The following is a 12084-nucleotide window of genomic DNA, read 5'->3' as shown; positions in this document are numbered from 1 at the left end:
GGCGATCGAGCCGAACTCCAGCCCCGCACTCTGCATGGCCCGTGACTCCGAGGATCCGGACTCCTTCCCGAACTCCGAACCCCCCACGCCCCTGCCAATCGAATCCGATTGGGCACCGATAATGGAGTTCACTGCCTCAGACATCTTTCAGCATTCGCCTTTTGGCGACATCCTGAACTCTCTTAAGTCTCTCTCTTTATCAGGAGAGCCCTGGCCGGACTACGGTCAGCGAGGGTGGGATACGGATGATAGGGAAATTCAAAGCCCACCCACCACCCACTTTGTAGCCACTCTCGACGATCTAACCGACATGCTTGACTTCAGCTCCGAAGACATCGACGGCATGGACGACGATGTAGGAGACGAACAGGAACCAGCACCTGTAGGGCGCTGGAAGGCCACCTTGTCATATGACATATATATGGTGGATACTCCAAAAGATGGAGATGGCGATGGAACAGTGGGGGATGACGCCCCTAAGAAACAGCCGAAGCGCCAGCGTCAGCGGCGCCGCTCTAAATCCCGCCAAAGCAAAAACGGTGATTCCGTCACGGGAGATAATATTACCCCGGATAACGCCGAAGAACACCCACCTCAGCAAGATTCGGCACAGGAAGCTGGAGAAGCCAGCCCTCATGAGAGAGCGGCAGACCGAGAGGTCGAGGATGATAACTATACGCCTCCCTCCGAAGACGAGGCAAGCCTCGATGATGATGAATTCGTCATACCATCAGACCTCGCCGAACAAGAGCGTTTTAAACGCAGGCTTTTAGCCACGGCAAGCAGCCTCAAGAAAAAGCAGCAACAACTTAAAGCTGCCCAAGATTTGCTAGCTGACAGATGGACTGAAGTCCTTAGGGCCGAAGAGTATGAACTCGAACGCCCCTCCAAGAGTTACCCGAAGTGCAGGCCGCTACCCCGATCAGAGGAGGAAGCACCTACATCACCAGCGCATGACATGGCAGACCAGCCACCTCGCGGCCGCGACAGAGAGGCCCCTCGGCCCTCCACCCAAGCCATGCCCCGACGCCGCTCAACTAAGGCACGGGAAAATGCGCCCGACCTGCAAGACATACTGGAGGATAAGGCAAGACAAACAAGATTGATCTACGGATCGTGCAGGCGCCCTATGACATGTGACAATGATCTTCACCCCGGATACAACAAATCCGGCCAGGCCGAACACAACAAACATAGTGCTTCCGAGCTACGTCATGATATAGCCCAGTACAGAGGCGCCGCACACCCGCTATGCTTCACGAATGAAGTAATGGATCATAAAATCCTAGAGGGTTTCAAACCCGTAAACATCGAATCATACGATGGCACAACAGACCCGGCGGTATGGATCGAGGATTATCTCCTTCACATCCACATGGCACGCGGCGATGATCTACACGCCATCAAATACCTCCCGCTCAAACTTAAAGGACCGGCCCGGCATTGGCTTAACAGCTTGCCAGTAGACTCAATCGGTTCTTGGGAGGACCTGGAAGCCGCATTCCTCAACAACTTCCAGGGCACTTACGTGCGACCGCCGGATACCGACGACTTAAGCCACATAATTCAGCAGCCAAAGGATTCGGCCAGACAATTCTGGACATGATTCCTAACAAAGAAAAACCAAATAGTCGACTGTCCGGACGCAGAGGCCCTAGCAGCCTTCAAGCATAACATCCGCGACGAGTGGCTTGCCCGGCACCTGGGACAGGAAAAGCCGAAATCCATGGCAGCCCTCACGACACTCATGACCCGCTTTTGCGTGGGAGAAGACAGCTAGCTAGCTCGCAGTAACAACTTATCAAAGAACCCTGGTAATTTGGATACCAAGGACAAAAGTGGCAGGACACGTCGGAATAAGCAAAAACACCGCGTTAACAGCGACAGCAATGAAGACACGGCAGTCAATGCCGGATTCAAAGGCTATAAATCCGGTCAGCAGAAAAAGCCATTCAAAAAGAATACTCAGGGCCCGTCCAGTTTGGACCGAATACTCGATCGCTTGTGCCAGATACATGGCACCCCTGAAAGGCCAACCAATCACACTAACAGGGATTGTTGGGTGTTCAAGCAGGCAGGCAAGTTAAGGGCCGAAAAAAGAGACAAGGGGCTGCACAGCGACGACGAGGAGCCCAAGCCGCCGAACAACAATGGACAGAAGGGCTTTCCCCCACAAGTGCGGACGGTGAACATGATATACGCAACCCACATTCCCAAGCGGGAGCGGAAGCGTGCGCTACGGGACATATACGTGATAGAGCCAGTCGCCCCAAAGTTCAACCCATGGTCCTCCTGCCCGATCACTTTTGATCGAAGGGACCATCCCACTAGAATCCATCATGGCGGCTTCACCGCATTGGTTCTCGACCCAATCATCGACGGATTTCATCTCACAAGAGTCCTCATGGACGGCGGCAGTAGCCTGAACCTGCTTTATCAGGATACAGTGCGGAAAATGGGCATAGATCCCTCAAGGATTAAGCCCACAAGAACGACCTTTAAAGGCGTTATACCATGTGTAGAAGCCAACTGTACAGGCTCAGTAACACTTGACGTGGTCTTCGGATCCCCGGACAATTTCCGAAGCGAAGAGTTAATCTTCGATATAGTCCCGTTTCACAGTGGCTATCACGCCCTGCTCAGACAAACCGCATTTGCAAAGTTCAATGCGGTGCCGCACTATGCATATCTCAAGCTCAAGATGCCAGGCCCTCGAGGAGTAATTACGATCAACGGAAACACCGAACGCTCCCTCCGTATGGAGGAGCATACGGCGGCTCTCGCAGCGGAGGTACGAAGTAGCCTTCTCAGGCAATTCTCCAGTCCGGCCATTAAAAAGCCAAACACTGCCAAGCGCGCCCGGAGTAACCCACAGCAGGACCGCCTGGCACACTCTGAGCAAGCGTAGCAATGCGGCCCCAACCCCAGCTATCGCGACATAGCGAAACCAGTACCTCGCGTACATAACTACGCCCTTGAAATACCATGGGCACAGGGGAAGGGGCACAATAACGGCACGCCCAGAATACGGCTTAAAACGTACTAGGGGCTGCCGGATTCTCTTTTTAATTTTTTCTTACCTTCAGGACTCCATACTTCGGACGACCTGTTCGGCAATTTGACTGCCGCACAAACGATGCAAGTTCCAGGGATGCAGACAAGCCATGCCGCACTATGGAACTCCCAGGTGGTCTCTGTTACGAGCGGTATACCTGTTTTAAATACAATTCCGCGGCCTGCCCCCGGTCAAGACATACTGAATAGTCCAATATCTTTTGCTTACCGCACTATTTGTATCGTTCGGCTTTGATAAATAGCCTTTATATAAACAATGCATAGCTTTTGTCTATTTTCTGCATTACTCTCTTTTTTATATGTTCATTAATGACATGCTGCACCCGTACACTGTGGTACGGCAAGTACGCCAGGGGCTTCAGTACCCTTTAATATGGTGTGAGAAGTCCGTACACTTTCACAAGTGCGGCACCCCGGACTTATAGCACTATATGCATCGGCTCCGAATCATGATTTGGGTCAATAGTTGGGTTTGCCCGGCTCCTATGTTTTGGTGCCTTATGTTCCGCTATATCGGCTAAGGTAGCACTAGGAGAACCACTGCGATTGTGCCCCGGTTGAGTTGGGTTAAGCACCACAGTGGAGAAAGCTAAAACTGACTGTCATGATGAGGCGAGAGACCGGTCACTGTTCGAGAGGTTTTTTCAAGTCCCTAAAGACTTATACCGCTTCGAGCGAGGAGCCAGATTTGTCTGGCCAAGGCGTGGATAGCGCCCCGAACTCGGTCTTCTGAACTAGGGGCTTTGCCGAAATTTAAAATTATAAAGTTCTATGGCTAAGTGAGAGTGTTCAAGCATTATAGTCCGATTGCCTGGTTCGTTGTGCTGAGCGCCTCCCTCGAAGGACCCAACTATGGGAAAAAGAGCTCTCAGGTTTATCCCGAACACCCCAGCACTAGTGGCATGGGGGCAGAAGCCGACGACTGGCCATCTCTCAATTTTTTGATAAACGGCCGCGCAGAAAATAATATTTTAAATTCAACAAGCATTGCTTAAGCGCCTATGAACAAGTTTTCAGCGCACAGGATAAAAACGAGCGAGTTTATTCAAAAATTACATCCTTGGTACATTCATCCGCCACAAGGTGGGCACCCGCAAGAACATCCTTGTAATAGTTCTCGGGCTTGCGATGCTCCTTCCCCGGTGGCGGCCCGTCCTTCACAAGCTTCTCACCGTCCATCTTACCCCAGTGCACCTTTGCACGGGCAAGGGCCCGACGGGCACCTTCGATGCAGACGGAGCGCTTGATGACCTCGAGCCTTGGACAGGCCTCCACCAGCCGCTGCACCAGCCCGAAGTAGCTCCCAGGCAGGGCCTCTCCGGGCCACAGCCGAACTATGAAGCCCTTCATGGCCTGTTCGGCCGCCTTGTGGAGCTCGACCAGCTGTTTCAGCTGGTCGCTCAAGGGCACAGGGTGTCTGGCCTCAGCATACTGAGACCAGAACACCTTCTCCGTCGAGCTGCCCTCTTCAGCTCGGTAGAATCCGGTGGCGTCGGATACGCTGCGGGGAAGATCTGCGAATGCCCCTGGAGAACTCCGGATTCGGGTAAGTAACAAGTAGTTTACTTTTATATTTCTGCTTTGCATAAAGAATGCCTTACCAGCTGCTATCTTCTTAATCTCCTCCAACTCTTGGAGGGCCTTTTGGGCTTCGGCCTTGGCAGACTTGGCAGTCTCAAGGGCCGCCGCGAGCTCGGACGCTTGGGTCTTTGACTCAAGCTCCAAACTCTCATGTTTTTTCATGAGAGCCTGAAGCTCTTGCTGCACCTCGCCGACCTGAGCCCCAAGTTTCTCTCGCTCGGTGCGCTCCGCGGTCGTTTTCTTTTCGGCCTCGGACAGCGCCTGCTTGAGGGTCGCCACCTCAGTCGTGGCCCCTATAATAAGCAGTGCAATCCTGTTATTTTTTGCAATCACGCCTCTCTATAGGCACTTTTTCTGTAAGGTATTTCCTACCTTCTTTTTCCTCGAGCTGCCGCTTGGCAAGGCCGAGCTCTTGCTCGGTCCGCTTGAGGTCCTGTTTCAGGACACCCACCTCCACAGTCAGTGCGGCGATGGATAGCAGCGAAGCCTGCACACGCATATTGACTCTTTATTGTTAGACTCCTGCGAAATTTACTAGATCCTCCATTCGGCTTTTCTTTCTGAACGCCAAACAGAGCATCAGGGGCTACTGTCTATGCAGTTATATTTTTACATATTTTTACTTACCTAGAAGCCCGTTAGGAGGCTAGCGCAAGCTTCACTCAGTCCGCTCTTGGCGGACTGAACCTTCTGGATCACCGTACTCATAATAGTACGGTGCTCCTCGTCGATGGAGGCGCCGTCAAGCACCTCGAGCACATTGTCCGGCACCTCCGGTTGGACGGAGGCTGCCGGCTCAGAAGGCTTGCTCCTCTTGGAAGGAGTTTGCCTACCGCGGTCCGGAACTGTTGAAGATTCCGGCGCGGTGTCCGGCACAAAGCTGGACTTGGAGCCCTGGGGGTCTTGTCCCCTTTACTCCTGGGGTCCGGGAGGTCGCCCTGCGGCTCCTCCAGGACCACCTCCTCCTGCCCCGGAGCTTGTTGCGACGCCACTTCGGCGTCGTCCGCAGTGCGGGGGGAGACAGCGGGCAAAACTGAGTTCACGTCCGATGAATCCAGGGAGCCGCTCGACGACTCGTTGAGTTCGGCCCGGGGCGGGCTGCATAATTATGTTCGACATTAGGGAAAGCTACGCAACAAAGAAGCATCATGAGTTATTCTGATATCCGAACTTACGATTTCGCCGGACGCTTGGCCCTGTTTGGCCACTCCTCTTTGCCCTCTTCGGCGTTGGGGGCGTAGTCCGGCGGAGGGGTCTTCCTTTTCCTAGACCCCTCGGCCTCCCCCGTTGGGGCGGCCTTCCTCTTCTCTCCTCCCCCCGCCGGGGGGAGAGGTTTCTTCTTCCTCCTCCTCGTCTTCACGGGGGGAGTGCGTCTCGGACTCATTAGACGACAAGTCCGACACCACCATATGTCGGGAACTCTTTCGAGTCCCCGTGGCCTTCTTCTTCTTGGCCTTCTTCTCCGGCACCACATAAGGTGCCGGAACTAGCAGCTTCACTAGTAGAGCGGGGGTTGGGTCTTCGGGCAAGGGAGCCGGACAGTTAATCGATCCAGACTTCGCCCGCCAAGCCTGTCAAAGGTAAGGGAGCTTAGATCCCGCATAGAGTCAAACTATGAAAAAACTTAACATCCTGTAAAAGGTGAAAATAGCTTACCTCGCTAGCGTGACGCTGCAAGCTGTATCCGCGGTCCTCGGAAGCGGATGTGGGAGCCTCGGCGCCTTTGGTTAGCACCTTCCAGACATCTTCATACGTCGTGTCGAAGAGCCTGTTAAGGGTTTGGTGCTGCGCCGGGTTGAACTCCCACAGATTAAAGCCCCGTTGTTGACACGGGAGGATCCGACGGACGAGCATAACCTGGACTACATTGACGAGCTTGATCGGCTTGCTCACCAGGGACTGGATGCATGTCTGCAGTCCGGTCACCTCTTTTTCGTCGCCCCATGACATGCCCGTCTCTTTCCAGGACATAAGTCGCGTGGGGGGTCCGGATCGGAACTCGGGGGTTGCGATCCATTTCGGATCGCGCGGCTCGGTGATGTAAAACCACCACGATTGCCACCCCTTCAGGGTCTCCACGAAGGAGCCCTCGAGCCATAGGACGTTGGCCATCTTGCCCGCCATGGCGCCTCCGCATTCTGCCTGGCTGCCGCGCACCACCTTGGGCTTGACATTGAAGGTCTTGAGCCAGAGACCGAAATGGGGGCGGATGCGGAGGAAGGCCTCGCACACGACGATAAACGCTAAGATGTTGAGGACGAAGTTCGGGGCCAGATCGTGGAAATCCAGGCCATAGTAAAACATGAGCCCCCGGACAAATGGGTGGAGTGGAAAACCCAGTCCGCGGAGGAAGTGGGGAAGGAATACTACCCTCTCATGGGGCCTTGGGGTGGGGAGAAGCTGCCCCTCCTCGGGAAGCCGGTGCGCGATGTCTTTGGACAAGTATCCGGCCTTCCTTAGCTTTTTGACATGGCCCTCCGTGACGGAGGAGACCATCCACTTGCCTCCCGCTCCGGACATTGCTGGAGAAGGTTGAGGTGGGAAGTGCGGGCTTGGGCGCGGGAGCTCGAGTGCGCAGGAGATGGATAGGCAAAAGAGGAAGAAGGCGTAGGTAAAAGGGTGGATCCTTATCCCCTTATATGGGCGGATGTGGTTGTGCGTCCCCACCAGCCTAGTAAAACTTTCTTGCCTCCCAAGCGCCATGATAAATGGCGCGGTTGGGTTACCCACGTCCGTATTGATGAGAATCCCGTAAAGGGGGTACACGATCTCTGCTTTGACAAGACGTGCCAAGGAAAGCCTCGCAAAACATGCTGAGGTGGAAAAGTAAAAACGATTCGAGTAAAGGACTTGGCCGTAGTGTGATGACGCACTGCGGAATACATCGGCAGATTTGATTTGTGTCAATATTATTCTCTCTATGGCAATATGTGGAAACTTATTTTGCAGAGCCGGACACTACTCTTGGTGTTTACAATCTTCTACGAAGGACTTGGAGGAGGAACCCGCCTTGCAATGCCGAAGACAATTTGCGCGCCGGACTCGTCGTCATTGAAGCCTGGTTCAGGGGCTACTGAGGGAGTCCTGGATTAGGGGGTGTTCGGGTAGCCGGACTATACCTTCAGCCGGACTCCTAGACTATGAAGATACAAGATTGAAGACTTCGTCCCGTGTCCGGATGGGACTTTCCTTGGCATGGAAGGCAAGCTTGGCGATGCGGATATTCAAGATCTCCTACCATTGTAACCGACTTTATGTAACCCTAACCCTATCCGGTGTATATATAAACCGGAGGGTTGTAGTCCGTAGGCAATCAACTCCATACACAACAATCATACCATAGGCTAGCTTCTAGGGTTTAGCCTCCTTGATCTCGTGGTAGATCTACTCTTGTACTACCCATATCATCAATATTAATCAGGTAGGAGTAGGGTATTACCTCCATCGAGAGGGCCCGAACCTGGGTAAAAAACATCTTGTCCCTTGTCTCCTATTACCATCCGGCCTTGACGCACAGTTCGGGACCCCCTACCCGAGATCCGCCGGTTTTGACACTGACAGTGGGTTCCTTCCTCCGAACTCCAAGATAGTCTTCGGACGTATCGACGTGTCCAGACCTGTAACACACATCACACACAACCATAGAGAGAATATAATATTCCACGAGCCCAATCTACTGACAACTTTTTTACAACATGACATCACGTCTGCCCGGTCACTATATCGAACCGTTTTGTCTGCCATCCCGTGTTTTGGGATGCGATTTCCATTGGCACGTCTTGTCAAAGCAGAGATCGTGTCCCCTTATTCCGGAATCCTCCTCAATACGGGCATGGGTAACCCAACCGTGCCGTTTATAATACCCATGGGAGTAGGCGAATTTTAAGGAGAGTGGGGAGGCGTTCAATATTCACTGCCTTTATAAGGAGATAAGAATCTCTTTTCTTCATCCACGCCTTCTCTCTTCCTCCGCCCTTCCACTCTTGAGCTCCAGCGCCCAAGTTCTCATCTGTTTCCCACTCGAGCAAGCACCCAACCATGTCCAGATCCGGAGGTCAAGGCAAGTGGATGGCCTCCTCCGTCAAGGAGGAGGACGTCGCCGAGCTTCGGGCGGCCGGGTATCTGGCAAAGGGAATCGCCCACCACCTTCCAGCCCAGGGACAAATCGTTCCCATGCCGAAGCCAAACAAGAGGGTAGTATTCATCCCTCATTTCCTCCGGGGGTTAGGGTTTCCACTCCACCCCTTCGTCCGCGGGCTGATGTTCTACTACGGGATAGACTTCCACGACCTATCCCCGAACTCCTTTCTCAATATCTCGGTGTTCATCATCGTGTGTGAAGCCTTCCTCTGCATCCAACCCCACTTCGTGTTGTGGCTCAAAATCTTCAATATGAAGCCGAAGGTGCTGGATGTCCAGCATGCGGAGTGCGGAGGCGCCATGGTGAGCAAGCTGGCCAACGTCTCCTGGCCAAAAGGCACTTTCGTGGAGTCTGTCAAGGAATGGCAGAAACAATGGTTCTACATTATAGAACCCCGCGATGCCACCTGGGCCGCAATTGCCGAATTCAACTCCGGAGCTCCCATATGACTCACCTCCTGGGTTGAGAAGACCCCGAACTGGTGTTCGTTAGACGAGCTGACAGCGCTGCAAACGCGCATTCAAAGCATGGTGGACAAGGATGTCAAACTTGTCGATGTAATCTAGGTGCTGCTAGTTCGCCGAATTCTCCCCTGCCAAAGCCGAAGTCACTCTCTATGGGAGCTTAATTCTAAGAAGCACCAAACACTAGAGAGGCTCTTCGAAACAACCCATGAAAACGCCTGGAAGTTGCTCCCCAAGGGCAACGAGACACCACCGACCACAACCTCGGACCGCGGGTACAACGTTAATCGCTCCACCAGCAAGGTAAATCTTTACTGCATCCTTTACTTGATTGTTTCAAGGATGGTATCTAAGCTTTTATTGTCATGGCTTCTTCAGGAGTGGATGGAGAAGGCGAAGCAGATCCAATGTCTGGCTTCACTGCCTGAAGAACCTGTCATCCCACGTTTAGCGAAGATGCTGGTGCCGGCGCCCTATAAGGCGCTGGATAAAAAGGCCACAAGGAAGGCCAAGGGAGTCCGGAGTGGCCCCCGCCGCAAGGGCACTTCAGACACGACGTCCGAAGACAAGACCCGCTCCTCCGTCGCCGAAGACGATGACAATGAGGAGGAGGAGGAGGAGGAGGAGAACAACCCTCCCCTGATGAGGGGTGGAAGAAGAGGGCGGCTTCCACAAATTTGGAGGCGCAGACGTCCAAGAAAGGGAAGAGCTCCCTTGCGGATAAATCCATGTGGGACGTCGACAGCATTCCGGAGAGACACCCCCGCACTAAGCCTCAGGCCACATCGTAAGTGCTAAAACTCATATCCGCCCATAAACCAAGTCTTTCCTCTTCGTTGTATTTATATAATTAGTTATGCTATTACAGTCCAGCCCACGACAGCTCCGAGCGATCCTCATCACGAGGTTCGCTGGACTCAAAGGAGATGGCCGGCGATTCACCATAGGCCGTTCACTCTCCCAAGGCTAAGGACGATGCAGAGTTGTTGTCCCGAAGGACTGTTCCAGGCGGGGAGAGGCCCAGGAGGCGCCAGAAGGTGAAACCCCCGTCACCGGACACTAGGGGGAATCAATCCCCATGGAGACTGGTGGGGAGGGCCGCATTCAGTTCGGCCCTCAGCCGGACTCAATTCTGGAGGCCGATGCGGCTCCGGAATCTGGCACGCAACCTTCTTAGAAAGAAGGGGGATGCCTATTCCGCCGGTGACCCCTGTCCAACCAAGGGCACCGGACAATCTGCTGGAAGCGCTGCGAGGCGCTTCCATTATGGATGAGCACCGTGTCCTTATGGGCACGGTAATTGAAAGGGTTCAGTCCGCCAAGAGCGGACTAACCGAAGCATGCAGCAGCCTGCTAACAGGTTTTGAGGTAAGCGATGCAAAAAAGAGAAAATCCCAATGTAGACAGTAGCCCCTAAGACACTGTCCGGTGTTCGGAAAGAAAAAGCCGGACAGAGGATCAATCTCCTATTGCAGGAAACTAACTAACTTTTTTTGAAATGTAAACAGAAGCGTCGATGTTGGCTGCAGCCTCGCATACTGCCGAAGTCTCCGGACTGAAGCAGAAACTAACGGAGGCCGAGGAGGGGCTGGGCCAAGTGAAGATGCAGCTCCAGGAAAAACAAGGTAAGTAATAAGCTGTTATGTATTCGAAAAAAGATAAAATGATATGCAGTAACCGAAATGCCATGATGTGTACAGAGGTGACGACCGAGGTCGAGGCCCTGAAAAAGGCCCTGGCGAAGCCGAAGGGAAGGCTGTCAAGGAGCAGGCCGCTCGGAAGAAGCTCAAGGCCCGAGTCAACGAGGTCCAACAGGAGCTCGAGGACACGGTGAAGAAGTGTGAGGCCTTGGAGCGCGATGCGTCGGTTCAAGAGACCGAACTTGCCAAGGCTCGTCAAAGTGCGGAGGCAGCCCGAAATGAGGCCCATGGCGCCCTCCAGGAGATGCAGGTGGACAGGAAGATTGCGGTGGGTAAGGCATTCAATATGCAAAGCAAGAATGTGAAGATGAATATCGTTTACTAACCCGGATTCAGAGTTCTCCAGGGGCTTTTACTGATCTGTCATGTAGTGTGGCGGACGCCGCAGAGTTCTTCTGAGCCGAAGAAGGGAGCTCCATGAAGAAGCTGTTCTGGTCGCAATATCTTGCACCAGAACATCCGGTGCCCTTCAGCGATCAGCTAAAACAGCTGGTCGAGCTGCATAGGGTGGCCGCGCTAGCCATGAAGGATTTAATAATCTGGTTGTGGCCAGCCGAAGCTATACCCGGCAGTTACTTCGGCCTCGTGAAGTGACTAGTGGGTGCCTGTCCTCGGCTGGACGTCATCAAGCGGTCCGTCTGCATCGAGGGCGCACGTCTATCCTTCTCCTATTGCAAGGTCTGGCGGGCAAAGCTGAACGCTGTCAAATTAGCGATCGAGGGGCCGGCGGAGGGCAAGGAGCACCGCACACCCGAGCGATACTTCAGCGATGTCATGGAGGGGCCCCGCATTGTTGCGGATCATTGTGCGAAAGACACTATCTTTGAATGAATGTATTCGAGCTCCCTCTACCTTGTATGATAAAACAAAGTGATTGTGCAATATAATGCTTGTTATGTTTTTAAATTTTTACTTCCTGTGCGGCCGTGTTGTATGAAATCTGAGGGTCAACCAGTCGTCAGCTTCTGCCCCCACGTAGGTAGTATGGGGGTGTTCAGGATGGAATCTAAAAAATCTTGATCCAATTAGATGGTCCTTGAAGGAGTTGTTTAGCGCAACGAACCAGGCAACCAGACTATGCGGCCGTAACGCCCTCACTTAGCCATAGGAGTTCAACAATAAA

Source organism: Triticum aestivum, chromosome 2A, assembly GCF_018294505.1.
Source record: "Triticum aestivum cultivar Chinese Spring chromosome 2A, IWGSC CS RefSeq v2.1, whole genome shotgun sequence".
NCBI classification, from domain to species: domain Eukaryota; kingdom Viridiplantae; phylum Streptophyta; class Magnoliopsida; order Poales; family Poaceae; genus Triticum; species Triticum aestivum.
The sequence above is the reverse complement of the archived record's forward strand: the minus strand, read 5'-3'. Positions refer to the sequence as shown.